Source organism: Prionailurus viverrinus, chromosome B2, assembly GCF_022837055.1.
Source record: "Prionailurus viverrinus isolate Anna chromosome B2, UM_Priviv_1.0, whole genome shotgun sequence".
NCBI classification, from domain to species: domain Eukaryota; kingdom Metazoa; phylum Chordata; class Mammalia; order Carnivora; family Felidae; genus Prionailurus; species Prionailurus viverrinus.
The window spans coordinates 25,770,657-25,796,770 of NC_062565.1; positions in this window are offsets into that span (position 1 = coordinate 25,770,657).

Below are 26,114 nucleotides of genomic sequence, written 5' to 3' on the forward strand. Positions count from 1 at the left end.
GGGTGATAACCCATGCGGTTATGGGTGATGATGCATTAGCATCTGAGAACTCCTAGTAGACAGGACTATGTCTGCTGGTTTGCAGCTATATCCCCAGTGCCTGGTCCAGCACCTGGGACATAGGAAAAGTTTGATAAATATTTCATGGATGAATGTAGGAATGAATGGGTAAATTAATAATAATAATTGTAGAATTAAAGGCATAGGGCTGGGAGTCAGACAAACCTAGCTGTACCACAATAGAGTAAACCTCTCTCAGAGTGTTACCTTTTCTGGCAAATGGGATCCTAGAGTTGTCAGGAAGCTTATGTAATATGATAAGGACAGACTAGTTTGAAAAAGTATTGGGCACTTAGTAGGATCTCAATAACAGAGCTGTTATTTGATCCATTTCTGTAAGGGTTAAGTGTTATGCATGGTTGTAGCAACATTTGGGGGCAACAAGGGTTATAGGCATTCAGGGGATCACAGGGATTAGAGTGGTTTCCTTCTTGCACTTGCACTTGTGTGCAAATGTACTTAATGCAACTAGTAGCTAAAAGCAATGAATGTAAATGCTCTCAGTAAATGGCCAGAAAGAGATTTCAACTCAGGATACCATGGCTTGTACATTTGGTACCGTGGGTTGCTAGGCCCCATCTTAGCAGCACCAGCCACCTTATACCACACTGAGAAATGTAAAACAGACATTTAAAGAAAAACCATAAGTACCCATCTTGGGAAAAGGAACCCAGAAGAGGGAGCATATTCAGATTCAGCAAGTACTGTATTGTTCAAATCCAACTTTCTCCTTTTTACTTGGCAATGAGCTGGTTATATACTAGATGTTATACAAAATGTGGAAGAAGCAAGAATAAGAGATGGAATAAATGGAAAACAGGAGTTTTGACTAGAACAGGGATTAGCAAGCTTTGGCTTTTGGGCCTAATCCAGTCCACAACTTGTTTGTGTAAATAAAGTTTTATCGGAATACAGATGTTGTGACAGAGATCGTCTGGCTCCACAGAGCTTAAAATGTTTATTATTTGTATACTCAAATAAAAAAATTTAAAAATAATTTCTATCTGACCCTTTACAGAAAAGTCTTGCCTGTCACCTGGCCTAGAAGGAGGGGGACAGAATATCCATGTTTATGGTGGTTTAACAGTGACTCGCATGCCTCAGTAGGTCAGGTGAAGCAGAGAGGAAATAATGGGCTAGAGAAACAAAATCCAACTTCCAATTTTGTGATCTTTATAAGTCTGTATGAGAAGATTTTTTTTTTAAATCATTCAGTAACCTAGTACATGGGCTCAAATCAGGTAACTCAATCCTGACAAATACTGGCTCACAAAGTCTCTGTGAGGTGCTCAAGGTGCTCAAGGCCTAGCTTTCTACCTCCTAGTAAAAACAAACAAACAAAAAGAAACTGATTTTTAAAGAATCTGGGAGGCCTATGTGCGCCCCTAAATCACATATTACTGGTCTCCATTCACAACTTAGTGGCAGGACCTGTAATTTATTAAGGGAAATCCAGACTATGCACAAAGCTGCAAAACTGCGACATGAAATCCGACCTTGAATACACAGAGCTCCCCTTTCAAACTCTCCAGACCTCATGGGTACATTTCTGGAAATAGTTAGCGGACATAGTCCAGAGGCCCATGAAACTGGGAAAAGCCTCCATAAGAAAGTCTGCCCTTACTGAGCTTGGTTTGCAGGTTTCCCACAAAATGACCTTCTTTTACCATTGCCCTATGAGAAAAAAGAGGCAGGAACATTTGTTAAAGCACCAAGAAGGAGTACAGATTAAAAGAGCAAAGAACTTGAACGAAGAATCTGGGTTCAATCCATTTCCTCCTTTTGAGAATGAAGGCTTGGGTAACTACATCTTTCTCAGCTTTATTCCCCTGAACTTTAAAGGGGGGTGGTGCTACTAACACTCACCAGGTCAAAAGATTGTTTACAGGATTATTTTCAGTCTTTCATGCCTTTTTCACAAGTGTTACAAAATTTTTATTGGGTCCTTAAAGTGAGGGTCTTTGTTCTTAGATTTGGACACCACTTCACGTACTGTTTATCTCATGCCCTCTTTTAGTTCTCTGGAACACCCTTTCTCTATGAAGTGGCAATTCATACTGGGTTGCCCCCATCAGCATCCCTTCCCCTTGATCATCTGCCGGTCCATAGACTTGGGTAAACTCCTTTACTCTCTTCTAAGTCAGATAAATCCCCTGGCCCAACTGACTCCATGGGGACTGTTAAAAGGGTAAGAACTATAATAATCATTTCCAGGCTTAAAATGAATTTCAGAAGTGGAATTGGCAGCTAAAGAATTTGTCATTTTCATACTGACTTGCAAGAGCTCTTTATATATAAAGGATACTGGTCCTTTATCTGGAATATATATGGTAGTTTTTTTCTGCTTTGTTTAGTGACATTTAATTTTGCTTATGGGATTTAGGGAATTTATTATATATAGTTATATCTATTGATGATTTATTTTACAATATATGCCTTTGGTGTTATTTGTAGAACTGGCTTTTCAAACACCAAAATTATGCAACTATCTAAATTTCTTCTACTATTTGTAAGATTTCATTTTAAACACTTTATCTCTTTAATCCATCTGGAATTTCGTTTTGATATTTGGCATAAGATAAAAGGCTTGCTTAATCTTTTTCCAGATAGATAAGTAGTTTTCTCAGTACATTTAATAATCATCCTTTTCTTACTTATATGATATTTATCACATACTAAATAGTTGTATACACTTTTCAAAATGTGAAAACTTATGTTTGCATCTGTGTTCATGGCAGCCATGGTGGACCTGACAGAAGCAAGAACAAGGGAAGAAGGTGAGACATCCCCACAGGCCTTGCCAAAATGGGGGGCACAGGTACTTATAGAAATGTGGTGTCTCTATACACAACCTTTTTCTGTTACAGTGGGGGTTGGGTAGAGTTTGAATTCACCACAGTTGTGAGTGGCTGGATAGTGTGCACCAACCTTAGATTGCTTTTTCTTAGAATAAGTATGGTGTTCAGGTTTCTAGAAGAAGTAGCTCAAAGCATCCTAAAAGAATCATCCTAATAATACTCACAAAATCCAAAATGACAGACCAATGTTTTTTTTCTTATTATCAAAGAACAAAAAACTGAAGTGACTTTCTCAGAATTAGACAGTGCTGGGAATAGAGCTGAGGGCTCCTTGCTGTTAGCATAAAATTATATCAGTTTCTGAACCTGACACATAACTGGCCCTATTGTGGACTTCTTGATCCCCTCTAATTCCTTAATGTCTTTCTCAGAATATTTTGGATTTTGGTTTATTTTCTTAAGCCAGTGAAGGACCTCCTTATATTTCCATTCACTTTATTTTAACAACATTTTTTTTTCTTTTAATGATTTTTTTTTTCTGGAGCCATTTCTATGTGAAGGAAGTGCGGTGTGGCATTTGGAAGAAGCCATATGTCTGTGGCCCATTTTCTTTGACTGCAAGAGTGATCTGAAATAAGAAACTGCTGTTGGCCAATTGTCAGGCAAGCAGTTTATGATGCAGTGAGGAATCAGGATGAGGGCTCTGGATTTTCATAGGTCCCAAATCTCTCTGTCTCCTGCAAAGCCCCCACTGGAAGGGTCTGATTCCCTTATTATGAGATTGCATAGGAACTTGCACTTTTCCAACACAACATTTCCCACAATAGTAATGAAATGATTTGTTATGTAATTAATGGCTTAATACTTTTCTCCCTGGCTAGAAGGTAGTATCATGAGAACATGACCTATAACAGGACCAGCTTCATGGGTGAATGACCCATGCAACCACACAGGGTCCAGTGCGTAGAAAGACTCATGCTTGTTTAAGGCTCTGGTATCACTGTCTTGAAATTCTTAAGAATACTTGAACAAGGGACCCTGGAAATTATGTAGCTATCCTTGGACCTACATCTTGTCCTTTGATGAATCCCAAGCCCAGCATCATGTAGAGGCAACCACACTGTAGATGTTGAATGTTGTTATTGAATCAACTCATGAAGATGAACTAGGAAGTGCTGATATTTTCATCAAGAAAGTAGTACAGCAAAAGAAAATTGTACAATTCATTTAAATAAAGGCAGCTTCCAAGGAAATGGAAGATGATTACAACTTGAGGCCCAGTCTCTAGGAACCTGGCTCTGAGATGAAGATTTGTGTGTAGAATAACTGGGGAGTCCTCCTGGGATCAGCACCTGTCAGGGAAGGGAAGGATGCAAGCTTGGGCAGAGGGAAAATTTGGGCTGTGCAGAAGTCGCTAGAAAATCACCTTAGCCAACCTACAAGGGCTCCAGGACTTGAACAACCATTCAGCATTGTCCTAAGTTAGTTTCAGGCTGTGGGTTCCACTATTAGATGCAGGTTGCCCCAGGAAGGAGGCATGATTCCAGTAAGGTGTCTCTCTTTAGCCTGGTACAGTGGTTCTCAACTGGGATGATTTTTCCCCCCAGAGGACATTTAGGAATGTCTGGGGACATTTTGGGCTTCCACAAAGGTAGGGGGCAAGGGATACTGCTAAACATTCTATGATACATAGAATGGCCCCACAACAAAGAAGGGTCCAGTCCCAAATGTCAATAGTACAAGGTTGAGAAACCATGACCTAACACAAGTCCTGGAAAGGCTGCCAGTTGGGGCTATCTGCACACAGTGGGGAAATGGACTATTGTATCTCAGGGGACTCTGGGGAAGCAGCCTTGTGCAGCTCGGCCTCACTTTCTCACAGAGGCTCTGAGAACAGCTCTTCCATGAGCCTCATGGGCCTCAAGTCCCAGGAGAAACTTATAAGAGGAAAGTGGTAGAACAAACTATATCCCTGAAGACAACAACAGACACTTTCCATTTATGATATCCCTCACACCCTCTAGGCACCTCTGCTGGGCTTGGAAGCTTAGTAGCATTGTTCCTCAGAGCCACCCCTGAGTGGGGCTGTAGTACAGTACTGTGTTTGGTATATGCCCACATACTAAGCTGACTCTCTGTGAACAAATCTCAGTATTTCCCATCATTCATCAGCTGGCCATGAGGGACTCCCTTTCCTAGAAGGTTAGGTATAGTTGAGGGAGAGGCATTGCTGTAACCCCGTAGGTAACATGGGGCCTGGGCCACCTGCTCATGCAGCTCACCTGTGTTCTCTGGTCTTGCTCATGGCTGATACCTAAAAAGCCACTTTCATTTTTGATGTCTTGGCTGGGCCCACCCAACTTTATGACTAGATGGATCTGACAGACTTCAGCTTATGATGGGCAGTTCTGGCTTTGTGGTCACTTGGTGACACAATTCTGGAACTCTGGATCTACTAGGATCTGGCAACTCATCAAGACCTATTTTCCACAAAGTGTATAATTCTGCACTTGGCATGGCCCTGATCTGGAGAATCTCAGGACTATGTTGTAATTCTCCTATTGGGACTTGCCATATACTTGACATGGCACCTGTTCCCACACAGATGCCTCCTATACTACATTGTTAGCCAAGTTGTATGGCCAAGTGGCAGGGCCACTCCTTGTACCACAGCCTGCTCTGGACTTCCTCCAGCCTGACAGCTTTTGGTGTCACCTGGTGGGTGGACTAAATTGTGTCCCCCCAAAAAAGCTGTGTCCAAGTCTTAACTTCTGGTAATTGAATATGAACTTCATTAGAAAAAGGAGTTTGTAGTTGTAATTAAATTAAGGATCTCCTGACAAGATCATTCTGGATTTTGGATAGGCCCTAAGTCCAGGATCTGGTATCTTTATGAGAAAAAGGAGAGAATTGAGGCACACAGAGATATATAGGGAAATGGCCATGTGAAGACAAAGGCCAAGATTGGAGAGATGAGAACACACACAATGAGCACCAAAAGCCATCAGAAGGTGGAAGGAAGGATTCTCCCCTAAAGCCTCCAGAGGGAGCATGGCCTGCCAACATCTTGAATTTAGACTTCTGGCCTCCAGAACTGTGAAAAATAAATGTCTATTGTTCTCAGCCATCTAGTTTGTAGTAACTTGTTACAGCAGTTCTAGAAAACTACCATACCTGGCATATGGCCCAGGTATAGAATAGGGTGACTTCCAAAGTCTCAGGCATTGCCCTGCCTTCTTTGTGGTGGGAGGTATATGAAGCAGTAACGTGCCCTTAACTTTGGAGAGATGTCCTGGCATGCCCAGACCCCTGAATCTCTAAAACTTTTACTTATGTGGATGGACACCTAGATCATCATGGAATTTATCTCCCAAGTTGTAGAATGAATGTATTTTACCATGGCATCCAATATACTCACATATTTTGCTTATCTACTTTCATTAACAAGAAGTCTTCAGTACAGTGGACCAGTGATCTTCTTCAGGTTTCCAGATGGTCCATGTCTCCTCAGACTGTTATGACAGAAGGGAGAAGAGTTGTCATAGCCTGGTGGCAGAGCTATAAATGTATACTGTTGTCTATTCCAACTGCATATGGGTTGTTTCTGATCCCTTTTAGGGATAGAAAAAGAATGGCTACATTGTTAATCTCCTTTTGCAAAGATGCCACATCTGGCACAGCAGCTACAACTGGGGAGACTACTTGGTTAAGTTTGCAGTAGTCTAGGATTGGCCTCGCTCTTGAGGAGAGCAACTGGTAAACCATTTGGAAATTTGGCTGGAGACTACCAACACTATGTGCTTTAGATTTTTAAGAGTGACACTCATCTCTGCCATTCCCCCCATGATGGAATATTGCTTCTGATTTACTCTCTTCACTGGGGAAAAGTCAGTTTCAGAGCTGCCAGCTTGGCCTACCATACTTTCATAGCTCTTCTTCCACAGGCCAACAAACCAAAGGGAGAGTTGTGCCAATTATCAAATATGTCCATTTCAATTATATATCCAGGGCTGGAGAAAATGACTATTGGGTGAGTCTGTGGACTTAGTGGGCTCATGTGAACTAGACCTGGGCCAGAACCCCATTTCTTACTGTCTTCCATTTTCCTCATTCTAATGGGGAGGGAGGGCAGTGAAATAACATTTCAGATAATGGGTATTAATACAGTTTAGATCTTGTGCCCAACTATACTCAAAATATTTGGGCATTCTCATTTACCCTGTGTCCATTTATCTGATTAAATGGCTATAGGTTTTTTTGGAGAAGGATGAGAAATCATTACCATATATACTTGTTATGGTGCTATAGGTCTTCATCTTGGTGACCATGTCCCTCTTTGGCCAATGGGCTATGTATGAGTAGGCTTAAGTATGGAAACTGGGCAAGAGGATCTTGACTTATTAGGATGACTGTTCTTAGCCTCCTGTTCATCGATCCTTAATGTTTTTTGGTTATACTAATTGAGCAATTCTCTTGATAGCTGCCCATCATTCTTGCCTCAGAGACATTTTATTCTATTATCACCTTCTGGCTGTCTCCCCAATCTTGCCACTCATATGACAATTACCATAACTAGTGGTGAATCTCTGTCATCTGGCCTCTGTTGTTCCAGTGGCTTCATCCCCATTGTCATCAGGGAGCCCAGTCTATGACCACCCCTCCTGAGGTCAGCTGTGGCCTGCAGCAAGAGCTGCCACTAAATTTCTCAGGGATGATGTACACTCTTTGGTGCTGTTGTAAACAGAAGATTCCTGTAAACAGAGATTCCTTCAACGTTTTTATTTTTATTTTTGGGACAGAGAGAGACAGAGCATGAACAGGGGAGGGGCAGAGAGAGAGGGAGACACAGAATCGGAAACAGGCTCCAGGCCCTGAGCCATCAGCCCAGAGCCCGACGCGGGGCTCGAACTCACAGACCGCGAGATCGTGACCTGGCTGAAGTCGGACGCTTAACCAACTGCGCCACCCAGGCGCCCCTAGATTCCTGAAGTCCTTTCTGAAGAACATGATCATCTGGCCTAATAAAGCCACTCTAGCAGGGCCATTTCCCAAGTCTTAATTCTCTCTTCTACTATGTGCTGTGGCAGTTCAGGACTTTCTACTGTACTTGCTGTGGACCATCACCTTTTCCAGCTTCAAATAGCACGTGAGCACCATATCCTAGGGTCCTTGACAGGATGTCAAATCTTATATCTTGGAAAGTTCCCCTGTATCCATAGTCTTCCATATATAACTTTATATTCAGCTCTCTCAGTATCCAGTCCCATATGTATTTCTTACTTTCTTCCAGTTCCTGTTGTCCTGGTCTCAAAGCTGTCTTCGGGAATGTATAGTCCCTTGCCTCCTCTCACAGGCCCACGACAACTCTAGCCAGGTACTGTTGTGACTCAACCCTCCTTAATGGTCTGGGTGGCCAGAAGGGAAGTGCAGACAGATTCAGAGAGGGACATGTGTGGTCTTATGAAAAGAGGCCTCCACAGTGTTTTTAAGGAGAAGGTGCACTGGCCTCCAACAGGGAGAAGTGTGTCACTTCTGGCAGCACAGAAGACTCAAAGGAATCTGGGGATTCAAGATTTCTGAGTGCATCCCTTCATTTGGCTTCCAGTAGCATGAAAAATAGTTCTCCATCCCCTCACTCTCAATCTAAAGGTGTCCTCAGGTCTAAAATGAGTCTCTTGTAGACAGCAAATAGATGGGTCTTGTTTTTTTATCCATTCTGATACCCTATGTCTTTTGGTTGGCGCATTTAATCCATTTACATTCAGTGTTATTATAGAAAGATATGGGTTTAGAGTCATTGTGATGTCTGTATGTTTTATGCTTGTAGCGATGTCTCTGGTACTTTGTCTCACAGGATCCCCCTTAGGATCTCTTGTAGGGTTGGTTTAGTGGTGACGAATTCCTTCAGTTTTTGTTTGTTTGGGAAGACCTTTATCTCTCCTTCTATTCTAAATGACAGACTTGCTGGATAAAGGATTCTTGGCTGCATATTTTTTTTTCTGTTCAACACATTGAAGATCTCGTGCCAATCCTTTCTGGCATGCCAAGTTTCAAAAGAGAGATCAGTCACGAGTCTTATAGGTCTCCCTTTATATGTTAGGACATGTTTATCCCTTGCTGCTTTCAGAATTTTCTCTTTATCCTTGTATTTTGCCAGTTTCACTATGATATGTCATGCAGAAGATCGATTCAAGTTACGTCTGAAGGGAGTTCTCTGTGCCTCTTGGATTTCAATGCCTTTTTCCTTCCCCAGTTCAGGGAAGTTCTCAGCTATTATTTCTTCAAGTACCCCTTCAGCACCTTTCCCTCTCTCTTCCTCCTCTGGGATACCAATTAAGCGTATATTATTTCTTTTTAGTGTATCACTCAGTTCTCTAATTTTCCCCTCATACTCCTGGATTTTTTAAATCTTTTTCTCAGTTTCCTCTTTTTCCATAATTTTATCTTCTAGTTCACCTATTCTCTCCTCTGACTCTTCAATCTGAGCCGTGGTTGTTTCCATTTTATTTTGCATCTCGTTTTTCAGCTCCTCCTGACTGTTCCTTAGTCCCTTGATCTCTGTAGCAATAGATTCTCTGCTGTCCTCTATACTGTTTTCAAGCCCAGCGATTAATTTTATGACTATTATTCTAAATTCACTTTTTGTTATATTATTTAAATCCTTTTTGATCAGTTCATTAGCTGTTGTTATTTCCTGGAGATTCTTTTGAGGGGAATTCTTCCATTTGGTCATTTTGGATAGTCCCTGGAGTGGTGCGGACCTGCAGGGCACTTCCCCTCTGCTGTGGTGTATAACTGGAGTTGGTGGGCGGGGCTGCAGTCAGACCTGATGTCTGCCCCCAGCCCACCGCTGGGGCCACAGTCAGACTGGTGTGTGCCTTCTCTTCCCCTCTCCTAGGGGCGGGATTCACTGTGGGGTGGCGTGGCCCGGCTGGGCTACTTGCACACTGCCAGGCTTGTGGTGCTGGGGATCTGGCGTATTAACTGGGGTGGGTAGGCAAGGTGCACGGGGGCAGGAGGGGCAGGCTTAGCTTGCTTCTCCTTAGGTGATCCACTTCAGGAGGGGCCCTGTGGCAGCGGGAGGGAGTCAGACCCACTGCCGGAGGGGTGGCTCCGCAGAAGCACAGCATTGGGTGTTTGCTCAGAGCAAGCAAGTTCCCTGGCAGGAACCATCTCCCTTTGGGATTTTAGCTGGGGGATGGGCGAGGGAGATGGTGCTGGTGAGCACCTTTGTTCCCTGCCAAACTGAGCTCTGTCGTCCTGGGGCTCAGCAACTCTCCCTCCCTTTGTCCTCCAGCCTTCCTGCTTTCTGAGCAGAGCTGTTAACTTATGACCTCCCAGATGCTAAGTCACGCTTGCTGTCGGAACACACTCCATCCGTCCGGCCCCTCCCCTTTTGCAAGCCAGACTCGGGGGCTCTGCTTGGCCGGCAGGCTGCCCCTCTGCCCTGGCTCCCTCCTGCCAGTCCGTGCAGCGCGCACCACTTCTCCGCCCTTCCTACCCTCTTCCATGGGCCTCTTGTCTGTGCTTGGCTCCAGAGAATCCATTCTGCTAGTCTTCTGGTGGTTTTCTGGGTTATTTAGTCAGGTGTAGGTGGAATCTAAGTGATCAGCAGGACGCACGGTGAGCCCAGCCTCCTCCTACACCGCCATCTTCCTATCCTGTCCTGAGTGCATCCCTTCAAATGTGCTCAACCTATGACTTAAAGTGCCGTTACTTCCAAAGTATGTACTTGATCCTGTTTTAGCAGATCTGCCTATGTTGAGAATTCAACTTTCTTTGGTCATTCTCTATGTTTAATCCTGAACCAGGTACTTACCTCTTCTGCTCTTTAGCTGCAGGACATGAGAGTCTCTTTCTACTTTCCCAAGGAGTCCTTCTGCCTTTCACATTCAGCCCTTAATTGTGGAGTAATCCCTTTCAGTCTTTCCAAAAAAATCTACTGTCTCTTTCCCAAAGAATTTCTAGCAATAACCTTCTGATTCCATTGTCATTATAATTTCTATTTCTTCCATATTTATTAAACATTTGATACAATAAACACTCTAGTATACTTCTTGCTATTGCTAAGTAACCCCTGTCTCTCCAATGTAAGTTTCATAATTACCCCCTTGTTCCAGAGACCATCAATACTCCACCTATGACCAGTGATAGGATTCTTACTGCCAGCGGCTAGGAGGATGCAGCACTGGAAGCCCACTGAATGTTGGCTTAGTCAGACAACTCCTGGGACCGATGGCTGCAGATTAGATTCTCCAGGAAGTGAAATATGAGATGAAGATTAGCAGGCAGGAAGTTTATTATGGAGTGCTCTCAGGAATAACAGCTGTGACGGGAGAGAAGAAAGCAGGATTGGGCAGAGGAAGAATGTCTCATTCTACCCCACAGGAAACTCTTTGTGCTAAAGAGTTGCCCCAAGTTGGGGTAAGGAGATGAAGCCTTAATACCACCACATCAACCATGCATTTGGAGGTAGGTTGTCTCTAGGAAGAAGTCAGGAAACAGGTGAGGTGCCAAGAGCAATTTCTGAAAAGGCTGAAAGCTTAGTTCTGTCAATCAGCAGCACCAACAGCCAGAATCTTAAGGGCTCAAGACAGCATCTACTAATGCTGCTTCAGTCAATTTTCACAATACAATAGAAAAGAATAGAATATTCATATAATATGTTTATATTAGCATAGTCTTATATTAATATAGTTAATATAAATATGATATTAATAAAATATTCTTAGATTTTTGTGATATATATCATATTATGGTATGTCACATTGGCTTTTATTAATACATATTTAATTATTACGAACCAATCCTCTCCAAGATCTTAGGATCAAGGATGTATGTACTTGAGCTGCAGGTGGAGTGACCACAGCTACATTTAACCTTGGCAGAGTCAAAAGGAGTGTCAGAAATTATTCCCTTAGCTTCTATTAACTTGGGGACTGGTTTATGGCAGGAAAACTTCTAGTTCCCCTACCCTATGCAAAGCCTGTGCCAGGCAGTCAACGAGAACACACTTTTGCACATTTCAGACACCCTTGTTGGCTCTAACATTGGCAGCACACGGCTGGATTGTGGCAATAAATGTCTGGCAAGCTACCAAGCACATGTTTTCCTCAAACCTAGGGAAAGACAGAACTTTATGGTCACTGGCAATGACCTGGAGACTGTAATTTTGACACAGCATATAGTCAATTCTCAACATGCGTGGGAGTGAAGCAGATCATCCAGAAGGCATTGCTATTTGACTCTATAAGGCATTGCGTGTGTGTGAAGGGGAAGAGATTCTGGTTTTGAGTTCTTTTATTATTTATTTATTTATTTATTTGCAGATTTGCCATCTCATCTTGCTTAGATGAGTTGTAAAGTTCAGCTCTATTCCCTGGTGCTTTCTGGTTGAATGATGGAGAGTGTCTCCAAACTAGCCAAAACTAATGGTAGATAAAGAGCAAGTAATAGTCCTTATGATAACCAAAACTTGGTTATTTAATATTTGGGCTTAGTTCTCTGGGACAAGGGAAAGATTGTTTTATTTTAAGCCTACAGATGTGCCTAGGTCTCAAGGCTATCGAAGTTTTGCAGGTTTGCCAAATAGTAAAACTTTTGAAACTTTCAACATTAGGTTATAGGCTAGGATTGTTTAAAGAGTCAGCAATGGCACCATTTCCTCCAAGTGTAGGCTAGAGCACCTTTCTCCCTCTGCTTCTTATTTTGTACAGTGGACCTTACCTGTGATTGAGTTATCATACTGGCAGCAAATGGGATTGTGAAAACTGACATCATTAAAGGCAGGTGTGACCCAGAGGCCTACCCCGGGACAATCATTTATATTTCTTTCTTATTTCTTTTGTTGATTGGCTCAGTCTGACTGGGAATTTGCACAAATAGCACAGGCCAGGATGTGAACACCCCCACCCATCTCCCACCAACACTGATATATTTAGTACTGAAACCAAAACACATTCAAGCTCACAAACATCTACAATATTGAGTGACTAATTATTCTACCATTCCTGATTTTGCTTGATTTTTTTGTTTGTATTTTAGTGGGATCTCCTTGAAGGATCCTTTTTCCTGCTTTTCTGCTCGAGGCCAGAACCATTAGACTTTATACCCAAAATGTGCCTTTCTATATATATATTTATTTACCCCACTGAGGTGCTACCCCACCCAGTGACTATGGTGGAAGGGGCTATAGACTCTGATGATGAGGTCTTGGGTCTGTTGATCATTCTCAGGTAGGAAAGGAAGAGAGGGAGCCAAGAGTAGTGATTAGTATAGACATTGTTGAGAGTTGCGGGGTAATCTTTGTAGTTGTGCCCAGATTCTACACAATGGTGCATTTTAGAGATAGGAAAACAAATAAGAAAGGAATAAATCTGAAGAGATAATATCAGTGCCCTGAGGCTTGATTAAAACAGCAGTGGGATAAGCAGGAACTCTCACTCTACAGTTAAGTCCCAACCTGGGAAACCAATGAGGGATCCAAGGGCTGTTGTTGCTTGTCTTTTCATTTTGTGTTAAGGCATGACTTGATAAAAAAAGAATCTGTCAATATTTTGTTTCATTTTTTTTGTGCTTAATTTTCTTCTATTGGTTTTTCCTTTAACTTTACTGTTAGATTGGTTTTGTTTGATGAGAAATGGAGGAGTTCACTATGTATTTCATTCCTCAATCAAATAAAATCATCAAATGGATGCCACCAAATGCTATGGTTTGGGACTTTTACCGCACTCTCCTTTCTTCTCTTCACTTCTAATTCTCTCCCACATGTTGTCTGAAATCTGATTCCAAAAGCTGCCGTTTCCCTATCAGTTGTTCCTTCACCTATTTTATAAATTCCCCAAAGTAAAATCACATTATCCTATCCCTCCTTGAGGTGGTATTTGATTAAATAACTGTGCCTCCTAGGAAAACTTCTTCCCTAGCTCTCCTAGTTCCCCTTTTATTCAGGGCCCATGTTTCATCATGATAGACATTATAGATAATGAGGGTCCCAACCTCCTCCCTTCCCATACACAGACAGATCAGAAGTTTGTCAAGCCAGTATTTACTCAGCTTCCAGTATTTGTCCAATGTCCAGTGTATGTGTGTGTGGTTGTAGAGAGGTGCCACACAGGGCAGAACACAATAGAAAGATACCATTGTCTTTGTGCTTCAAGAACTTACAGTTTATTGGAGGCTAGACAAGATGGTAATGAAAACAAATAAGAAAAAGCTCAAATGGGAGAATAAGAAAAAGTCCACCAATAACAACAAGAATTTGTTGAGTGATTATTAATCAATTTCTAGACATTGTACTAAGCACTCTGTGTGCCATATCCTATTTAATTCTCCCTGCAATCTTATAAATTAGGTGCTATTAGTCCCATTTTACAGATAAGCCAACTAGGCTCTGAAATGTGAAGTAACTTGTCACAGCTACCACTTAGAGGTGGTGTCATGTGGTTCTGGGACCTAAGCCCACATGCTTGCTGTGAGTACAATAGAATCTCAGCGCAGGTATGAATCAGGAGAACCCAGGGGTACCTGAGTATCTCGGTTAAGCATCCAACTCTTAATCTCAGCTCAGGTCTTGATCTCAGGGTCATGAGTTCAAGCCCCACATTGGGATCCCTGCTGTACATGAAGTCTACTTAAGAAAAAAAAGGACCCACACAAAGCAGATGTTTCACACCTCAGCTGGGCTTTGAATGATATGCAGACTTCAGAAGGCAGGTAAGAGGATGGGTGAACACATCAACAACAAGAATAGCAAATGTCAAGAAAGGTCAGGTGAGGGGCCTGGGCACAGAAGGCAGGCACAAGACATGGGCCCTATGTTGCAAGGGCATGCCTCAAGCCAGAGAGACAGGCTCAGGAGGTGCCAGGAATCATGTTGGTGTCATCCTGGCCTGGAATGGTGCCTACAGGATGAAGAAATGGGAAATTCCCCAGTGTATTCCAATTTTTGGTTAATTCTCCTTTTTGGCATTCTTTTTCTTATATGAAAACTTTAATTTTGTTCACTTTTGTGAGCAATGACTTTGAAATCATGACTCAGAATGGTCAGAGAAAGAGACATCCTGAGACAAATGATCACCAGCAGGGTCACGGACAGATTCTATGTGAAGAAAGAGAAAATCAAAGCTTTCCCCAAAGGCCCTGGTTCAGGTATCTGGAAATGTGGTTTTACTGAAAGAATTAGGAAGAGGAGCCAGTTTGGGGGAGGATGACCTCAGTTTTGGATCATTTGAATCTGAAGTGACATCAGAAAAGCTAAGTAGAGTTGTGCAGTCAGCAGCCTGGGTAGAGGGAGAGGTCAAGGCTGAGGATACAGACTTGTTATTTTTCCTCTTCATTTCCAAGAATTTCCATATAACTACCCCCACAACTTGTTTTGTTTTGTGTTTCTGTTAAATATGGCTACCAGATTTTTCCAGAACTGTCTAGGCACCTACACAGTGTCAACACACTTCTAGTCCTGCCCACACAACCCTGTCTTCACCACAAGCTTGGGAAAACTTGCCCTCCTGGGAAAGTGCTGCTGATAATTTGCCAGAATGTCTCTTCTTGGAGGCTACTGCCTGCATTCATGCTTTGGAAACGTGGTTCCTTATGGATGGTCTGTTCAAACACTGCTATCTCCACAGAGGGAACCTGACTTCAGTTAGGTCTGTAATGACGCACTGTTCCCTCAGGGGTGACTGCCAAAATCTGAGCAGAAATAGACAGTGACAGTTTCCACTCACAGATAATCTTGTGTGTGGCTGACTGCTGACTGGAAATGTGGGTCATGTCAGGCCCACTGAACTCACTCTGAAAACACGGCCACAATGTATTTCTACCCAGGCCGTTGCTGGCCAAAGACCGGGACCCAGTCCCTGAGGCAGTGGGAGCTGTGAACACACTGACTGAAACACGGTCCCTGTCATAAACACTTCATCCATTCTACAGCCCCCACCAAGGCCTGGGGGACTCTATGAAAGGCTATGACCTTGCTCTGTATTTTACTCCTTTCTCAGAACCTGAGACCCCCTAAATAAGTGTTTCCTGTGTTCCAGGGCTGCCCATTGTCCTGTCCAGTTGGGCCAAGACTAGGATTCCTCTTCTGAGAATAGGTTAGGGAAACAAAGGGCATGTTTTATGGGGTGACCTGGAATTAGAGATGAGGGTAAGCGCGGACTATGTCAGTGACACCCTGAAGGCCAGGGCATGGTGGGGCAGCTTGGAGAACCCTGGCTGCTGGGTTCTTCTCACCAAAATGGGGAAAGAAAACACAAGGTGTCTCACTCTTCTCAAGTAAAGGTAGAACTCTGAAGCCTAGAAACGTTTTGGGGACTTTCGGCAAGATGGCGGCTTAGGAGGACGCTGGGCTCACTGCACGTCCTGCTGATCACTTAGATTCCATCTACACCTGCCTAAATAACCCAGAAAACAACAGAGGATTAGCAGAACGGAGTCGCCGGAGCCAAACGCAGACGAGAGGCCCGCGGAAGAGGGTAGGAAGGGCGGCGAGGCGGTGCGCGCTCCACGGACTGGCGGGAGGGAGCCGGGGCGGAGGGGCAGCTCGCCGGCCAAGCAGAGCCCCCGAGTCTGGCTGGCAAAAGCGGAGGGGCCGGGCGGACTGTGTTCCGACAGCAAGCACGACTTAGCGTCTGGGAGGTCATAAGTTAACAGCTCTGCTCGGAAAGCGGGAAGGCTGGAGGACAAAGGGAGGGAGAGCTGCTGAGCCCCCTGACAACAGAGCTCAGTTTGGTGGGGAACAAAGGCGCTCGCCAGCGCCATCTCCCCCGCCCATCCCCCAGCCGAAATCCCAAAGAGAACCGGTTCCTGCCAGGGAACTTGCTCGCTCCGCGCAAACACCCAACTCTGCGCTTCTGCGGAGCCAAACCTCCCGCAGCGGATCTGACTCCCTCCCGATGCCACAGGGCCCCTCCTGAAGTGGATCACCTAAGGAGAAGCGATCTAAGCCTGCCCCTCCTGCCCCCGTGCACCTTGCCTACCCACCCCAGCTAATACGCCAGATCCCCAGCATCACAAGCCTGGCAGGGTGCAAGTAGCCCAGACGAGCCACACCACCCCACAGTGAATCCCGCCCCTAGGAGAGGGGAAGACAAGGCACACACCAGCCTGACTGTGGCCCCAGCGGTGGGCTGGGGGCAGACATCAGGTCTGACTGCGGCCCCGCCCACCAACTCCAGGTATACACCACAGCACAGGGGAAGTGCCCTGCAGGTCCTCACCACGCCAGGGACTATCCAAAATGACCAAGCGGAAGAATTCCCCTCAGAAGAATCTCCAGGAAATAACAACAGCTAATGAGCTGATCAAAAAGGATTTAAATAATATAACAGAAAGTGAATTTAGAATAATAGTCATAAAATTAATCGCTGGGCTTGAAAACAGTATACAGGACAGCAGAGAATCTCTTGCTACAGAGATCAAGGGACTAAGGAACAGTCACGAGGAGCTGAAAAATGCTTTAAACGAAATGCATAACAAAATGGAAACCACCACAGCTCGGCTTGAAGAGGCAGAGGAGAGAATAGGTGAACTAGAAGATAAAGTTATGGAAAAAGAGGAAGCTGAGAAAAAGAGAGATAAAAAAATCCAGGAGTATGAGGGGAAAATTAGAGAACTAAGTGATGCACTAAAGAGAAATAATATACGCATAATTGGTATCCCAGAGGAGGAAGAGAGAGGGAAAGGTGCTGAAGGGGTACTTGAAGAAATAATAGCTGAGAACTTCCCTGAACTGGGGAAGGAAAAAGGCATTGAAATCCAAGAGGCACAGAGAACTCCCTTCAGACGTAACTTGAATCGATCTTCTGCACGACATATCATAGTGAAACTGGCAAAATACAAGGATAAAGAGAAAATTCTGAAAGCAGCAAGGGGTAAACGTGCCCTCACATATAAAGGGAGACCTATAAGACTCGTGACTGATCTCTCTTTTGAAACTTGGCAGGCCAGAAAGAATTGGCACGAGATTTTCAGGGTGCTAGACAGAAAAAATATGCAGCCGAGAATCCTTTATCCAGCAAGTCTGTCATTTAGAATAGAAGGAGAGATAAAGGTCTTCCCGAACAAACAAAAACTGAAGGAATTTGTCACCACTAAACCAGCCCTACAAGAGATCCTAAGGGGGACCCTGTGAGACAAAGTCCCAGAGACATCACTACAAGCATAAAACATACAGACATCACAATGACTCTAAACCCGTATTTTTCTATAATAACACTGAATGTAAATGGATTAAATGCACCAACCAAAAGACATAGGGTATCAGAATGGATAAAAAAACAAGACCCATCTATTTGCTGTCTACAAGAGACTCATTTTAGACCTGAGGACACCTTTAGATTGAGAGTGAGGGGATGGAGAACTATTTATCATGCTACTGGAAGCCAAAAAAAAGCTGGAGTAGCCATACTTATATCAGACAAACTAGACTTTAAATTAAAGGCTGTAACAAGAGATGAAGAAGGACATTATATAATAGTTACAGGGTCTATCCATCAGGAAGAGCTAACAATTATAAATGTCTATGCACCGAACACCAGAGCCCCCAAATATATAAAACAATTACTCATAAACATAAGCAACCTTATTGATAAGAATGTGGTAATTGCAGGGGACTTTAACACCCCACTTACAGAAATGGATAGATCATCTAGACACACGGTCAATAAAGAAACAAGGGCCCTGAATGACACATTGGATCAGATGGACTTGACAGATATATTTAGAACTCTGCATCCCAAAGCAACAGAATATACTTTCTTCTCGAGTGCACATGGAACATTCTCCAAGATAGATCATATACTGGGTCACAAAACAGCCCTTCATAAGTTTACAAGAATTGAAATTATACCATGCTTACTTTCAGACCACAATGCTATGAAGCTTGAAATCAACCACAGAAAAAAGTCTGGAAAACCTCCAAAAGCATGGAGGTTAAAGAACACCCTACTAACGAATGAGTGGGTCAACCAGGCAATTAGAGAAGAAATTAAAAAATATATGGAAACAAACGAAAATGAAAATACAACAATCCAAACGCTTTGGGACGCAGCGAAGGCAGTCCTGAGAGGAAAATACATTGCCATCCAGTCCTATCTCAAGAAACAAGAAAAATCCCAAATACAAACTCTAACAGCACACCTAAAGGAACTAGAGGCAGAACAGCAAAGGCAGCCTAAACCTAGCAGAAGAAGAGAAATAATAAAGATCAGAGCAGAAATAAACAATATAGAAACTAAAAAAACTGTAGAGAAGATCAACGAAACCAAGAGTTGGTTTTTTGAAAAAATAAACAAAATTGACAAACCTCTAGCCAGGCTTCTCAAAAAGAAAAGGGAGATGACCCAAATAGATAAAATCATGAATGAAAATGGAATTATTACAACCAATCCCTCAGAGATACAAGCAATTATCAGGGAATACTATGAAAAATTATATGCCAACAAACTGGACAACCTGGAAGAAATGGACAAATTCCTGAACACCCACACGCTTCCAAAACTCAATCAGGAGGAAATAGAAAGCTTGAACAGACCCATAACCAGCGAAGAAATTGAATCGGTTATCAAAAATCTCCCAACAAATAAGAGTCCAGGACCAGATGGCTTCCCAGGGGAGTTCTACCAGACGTTTAAAGCAGAGATAATACCTATCCTTCTCAAGCTATTCCAAGAAATAGAAAGGGAAGGAAAACTTCCAGACTCATTCTATGAAGCCAGTATTACTTTGATTCCTAAACCAGACAGAGACCCAGTAAAAAAAGAGAACTACAGGCCAATATCCCTGATGAATATGGATGCAAAAATTCTCAATAAGATACTAGCAAATCGAATTCAACGGCATATAAAAAGAATTATTCACCATGATCAAGTGGGATTCATTCCTGGGATGCAGGGCTGGTTCAACATTCGCAAATCAATCAACGTGATACATCACATTAACAAAAAAAAAGAGAAGAACCATATGATCCTGTCAATCGATGCAGAAAAGGCCTTCGACAAAATTCAGCACCCTTTCTTAATAAAAACCCTTGAGAAAGTCGGGATAGAAGGAACATACTTAAAGATCATAAAAGCCATTTATGAAAAGCCCACAGCTAACATCATCCTCAACGGGGAAAAACTGAGAGCTTTTTCCCTGAGATCAGGAACACGACAAGGATGCCCACTCTCACCGCTGCTGTTTAACATAGTGCTGGAAGTTCTAGCATCAGCAATCAGACAACAAAAGGAAATCAAAGGCATCAAAATTGGCAAAGATGAAGTCAAGCTTTCGCTTTTTGCAGATGACATGATATTATACATGGAAAATCCGATAGACTCCACCAAAAGTCTGCTAGAACTGATACAGGAATTCAGCAAAGTTGCAGGATACAAAATCAATGTACAGAAATCAATTGCATTCTTATACACTAACAATGAAGCAACAGAAAGACAAATAAAGAAACTGATCCCATTCACAATTGCACCAAGAAGCATAAAATACCTAGGAATAAATCTAACCAAAGATGTAAAGGATCTGTATGCTGAAAATTATAGAAAGCTTATGAAGGAAATTGAAGAAGATTTAAAGAAATGGAAAGACATTCCCTGCTCATGGATTGGAAAAATAAATATTGTCAAAATGTCAATACTACCCAAAGCTATCTACACATTCAATGCAATCCCAATCAAAATTGCACCAGCATTCTTCTCGAAACTAGAACAAGCAATCCTAAAATTCATATGGAACCACAAAAGGCCCCGAATAGCCAAAGGAATTTTGAAGAAGAAGACCAAAGCAGGAGGCATCACAATCCCAGACTTTAGCCTCTACTACAAAGCTGTCATCATCAAGACAGCATGGTATTGGCACCAGAACAGACACATAGACCAATGGAATAGAATAGAAACCCCAGAACTAGACCCACAAACGTATGGCCAACTCATCTTTGACAAAGCAGGAAAGAACATCCAATGGAAAAAAGACAGCCTCTTTAACAAATGGTGCTGGGAGAATTGGACAGCAACATGCAGAAGGTTGAAACTAGACCACTTTCTCACACCATTCACAAAAATAAACTCAAAATGGATAAAGGACCTAAATGTGAGACAAGAAACCATCAAAACCTTAGAGGAGAAAGCAGGAAAAGACCTCTCTGACCTCAGCCGTAGCAATCTCTTACTCGACACATCCCCAAAGGCAAGGGAATTAAAAGCAAAAGTGAATTACTGGGACCTTATGAAGATAAAAAGCTTCTGCACAGCAAAGGAAACAACCAACAAAACTAAAAGGCAACCAACGGAATGGGAAAAGATATTCGCAAATGACATATCGGACAAAGGGCTAGTATCCAAAATCTATAAAGAGCTCACCAAACTCCACACCCGAAAAACAAATAACCCAGTGAAGAAATGGGCAGAAAACATGAATAGACACTTCTCTAAAGAAGACATCCGGATGGCCAACAGGCACATGAAAAGATGTTCAGCGTCACTCCTTATCAGGGAAATACAAATCAAAACCACACTCAGGTATCACCTCACGCCAGTCAGAGTGGCCAAAATGAACAAATCAGGAGACTATAGATGCTGGAGAGGATGTGGAGAAACGGGAACCCTCTTGCACTGTTGGTGGGAATGCAAATTGGTGCAGCCACTCTGGAAAGCAGTGTGGAGGTTCCTCAGAAAATTAAAAATAGACCTACCCTATGACCCAGCAATAGCACTGCTAGGAATTTATCCAAGGGATACAGGAGTACTGATGCATAGGGCCACTTGTACCCCAATGTTCATAGCAGCACTCTCAACAATAGCCAAATTATGGAAAGAGCCTAAATGTCCATCAACTGATGAATGGATAAAGAAATTGTGGTTTATATACACAATGGAATATTACGTGGCAATGAGAAAAAATGAAATATGGCCTTTTGTAGCAACGTGGATGGAACTGGAGAGTGTGATGCTAAGTGAAATAAGCCATACAGAGAAAGACAGATACCATATGGTTTCACTCTTATGTGGATCCTGAGAAACTTACCAGGAACCCATGGGGGAGGGGAAGGAAAAAAAAAAAAAAAAAAGAGGTTAGAGTGGGAGACAGCCAAAGCATAAGAGACTGTTAAAAACCGAGAACTGAGGGTTGATGGAGGGTGGGAGGGAGGGGAGGGTGGGTGATGGGTATTGAGGAGGGCACCTTTTGGGATGAGCACTGGGTGTTGTATGGAAACCAATTTGTCAATAAATTTCATAAAAAATAAAAAAATAAATAAATAAATAAATAAATAAATAAAAAGAAAAAAAAAAAAAAAAAAAAAGAAACGTTTTATAACTTGTCCAAGTAGGAGTAGAAGTGCGAACTTTGACCCAAGTCTCTGGAATCCCTTTACTATCCCTAGTCACCTTTACAAACTCTTTTGAAAATAATCAGGAAGTGAGGTTGATAATTTGTCAGATATTATAGTTGCTTTATGAAAACAGAACTTGAGATTTCTTGGTGGCTCACAGACAATTCACATTCCCTTTTTCACAGTGCTACGACTCCTTCTTGCCAGGTTATTTACAAACACAAAACAGATACCGTGTTTCTGAACTAGTGTGAAGCAAGATTTTAGGCAGTGCTCCAAGTCTTGCTGGCGTCTGCCTCTGTTGAAGGCAACAGCTGTGGTTCCAGGCTGGAAGAAATACTTCCCTCACACACACCACTTTGACTATTTTCTTCTCATTTGTAAATCTGTATGACCTCTACTGTTCTGTCCAACTTTCACACCATCTTATACGATAAAAGCAAAGTGGGTCCCAATCTCCTTGGGAAGTCATTATTCATGGTGGGTTTTACATGTGACACACTCAAAGCTGATAAAGGTGGTAGAGCCTTCCATGTTCTGGAGAATTGTACATGCATTTGACCTTTCTAGAAATTGGCTTGGTTGTGTGTAAAAAAATTTAATGGCACATATCTTTTTATCTAAGAATCCAGGGAAATAAACTAAAGTGCAAACAAGATATAAGCATATTTATTGTAACATTATTTAGTTACAACTGTTAATAAACAAAATTTATTAATAATATTTGTTATATTTATTATAACATTATCTAGAGAAATAAAGTTAGAAGAATTGAATGTCTAAAATAAGGTAGTGGTTACATTGAGCCATTCAGGTAATATGCATTATTGAAAACAATGTTTTCAGAGAATATTTGTAAGAAAATTATATATTGTATGTTGTATATTAAATATATGTTGTATATTAAATATAAGTATGTTGTATATTAAATATAAGGTAAAAATGAATTTATAGTAGTATTTTGTTTTAGAAAAAGGATCTATAATTTATATGTGAACTTAAAAAATGGAAATAAAAGAAAATACTAATGGTAGACATATTAGGAATCCCAGATGATTTTTTAAAAATTCTCCACAATTTCTAAATTTTCTCTAGTGAATATATATATTTTTGTGTTTTGAAAATAAATAATAAGACAGAAATGACTCAAAAGTACTTCTGTAAGTACTTTTGTACTTCTGTAAAGATGGAAAGATGGAGTAATATTTTTCCCTACTCTGCATTTTAAGTGCAACTAAAAACTCTGGACATTATATATAAAACAAATATAAGAAGATTCTGAAAGGTGGAGAGAAGTGAGACCAGTTGGGGACATTAAAAGCCAAGGAATAACATGGTAGTGAATTACTTTTACCTCATATATCCCAAACTTGAAGCTGAAAAAGGCAACAACCCAGAAACAACAATAGACACAGAAAAAAAAAATCCCAACAAAATCTTGGTTTCTCTAGCCAAAGGACAAGGAATAGGGTGCCTATGAAGATTAAATTTTTCAGACAATAACTACTCCACTCCAGCCAAACACCACAGAAAAAACTTTGGTCCCTCCTACATTAGCAAAGCCAAATTGAGAGCTCAGTCTTTCACCCTTGCCATAACCTCCCATGAGGGTAATGTCAAAGAAGGCCACATGTGGAGCTAGGACTTTCATCCATGCTGCAGAATAATGAGTCTCCTTTTCCCTCACCTTGATCTCACAATGTCTGTGAACATCATGTAGAGCAAGTGGACTTTTACCTCCATCAATCTGTAATAATGTAGTGATCTCTTCCCTGTCAGAGAAGTGTCACAGAAAGCCAGATAAAATGGAGAGTTTAAATAAGAACCAGAATTTCATAATACCCAAAATGTCCATGCTTCAATAAAAAATCACATATCATACCAGAACCAGGAAAATCATAATCTGAAAAAAAATCAACAGATGTCATTACTGAGATGACAGAGATGTTAGAATAATTTGACAAATATTTTAAAGTGGCCATGATAAAAATGCTATAGAAGCAATTACAAACATACTCAAAACAAAAGAAAAAATAGCTTCAGAAAAGAAACAGGACTAAACAAAAGAAAAAAAAACACAAAACATACACACGCAAAAACACTTCCCCCCACCTAAAGAACCAAATGGAAATTTTAGAATTGAAATATACAAGAACTAAAAATTAAAAACTGAATGAATGAGCTCAACAACAGAATGGAAGGGACAAAAGAAAAAAATTAGTGAAGTTGAAGATAGAACAGCAGAAATTTCCCAAATGGAACAACAGAAAGAAAATATACTGAAAAAAAATTAACAGAGGCTTACAGATCCATGGTACTATAATAAAAGATCTGACACTTGTATTATCAGAGTCCCAGAAGGATAGAACAAAGACAGCAGAGATAAAAAAAAATTACTTGAAGAGACAATGGCTAAAAATTCTTTAAATTTGGCAAAAGACATAAACCTAAAGATTAAAGATTCTGAGAAAATCCTTAACTGGGTAAACCCAAAGAAATACACACGAAGATATATCATGTCAAACTTCTGAAAACTAAGGACAAAGGAAAAAACCCTGAAATCAGAACGAGAAATGACACCCTATCTCTAGGGGGAAATTAAAATGTCAGCATATTTCTTAGTAGAAACCATAGAGGTCAGTAGGAAGTAGCACATTTTTTGAGTGGTGAAATTAAAAAAAAACTTAGCCCAGAATCATATGTCAAGTGAAAATATTCTTTATGTAAGAAAAGGAAACTAAGATATTCTCAAATGAAGGAAAATAAAAATAGTTTGCTACTAGTAGAACTATCCTGAAATAATAACTAAAGGAAATTTTTTAAAATAATAAAGAAATAGGAAAGGAATCTTGAAATATGAGGAAAAAAGAAATAACTGCAGAAGGAGTAAAATATGAATAAATACAATACATTCCTCTTCTCTTGAGTTTTCTAAATTATGTTTGGTGATTGATGTGATTCTAAATGTACTTGGATGAAATGTTTGAGACAATTACATTAAAAATGGGGGAAGTTAAGGGGACATAAAAGGAAGGTCTCTAAACATTACTTAAGCTAGCAAAATGTTGATACCCTAGACTGGGATGTTAACCACCAAAAAATATGTATAAACAGATACCCTCAAAAACATTAGAGATAAATCAAAATGGAAATATAAAGGAAAACAAGAAAAGGAACAGAAATTTAAAGACAGAGAATAAGCAGGAAACAAAAACTACAGTGGTAGACTTACGCTGTAACATATCAAAAATTATACTAAATGTAAATGGTCTAAACACAACAATTAAAAAATTAAGATTGGGGCGCCTGGGTGGCGCAGTCGGTTAAGCGTCCGACTTCAGCCAGGTCATGATCTCGCGGTCCGGGAGTTCGAGCCCCGCGTCGGGCTCTGGGCTGATGATGGCTCAGAGCCTGGAGCCTGTTTCCGATTCTGTGTCTCCCTCTCTCTCTGCCCCTCCCCCGTTCATGCTCTGTCTCTCTCTGTCCCAAAAATAAATAAATGTCGAAAAAAAAATTTAAAAAAAAAAAAAAAAAAAAAAAAATTAAGATTGACAGATTGAATTTTTTTTTTTACTTGTTATTCATTTAATGATACTCTTGCACATCATGAGAAATACATGATTGGAGAAAGACCAAAGGTGAAAACACACAGGTAAGGTGCATTCAGTCATTCAAGTCATAAAAGTAAACATGTGCTCAAGAGGTCTGGAGACAAAGAATTCATGGATTCTTACCTGAGCCATGGGAATTCCACACTGACTGGATCACAGTTTATAAGGCATTCCTGAAATATATTCATATTTTGATGCCCTTGAAGACTCAAAACTTTAATCACTTAAATATTTGAACATTTGGAATCAAAACATAAATGAGTGCTCGCTTCGGCAGCACATATACAAAACATAAATGGAAAAAGAAGAAGGGCCATA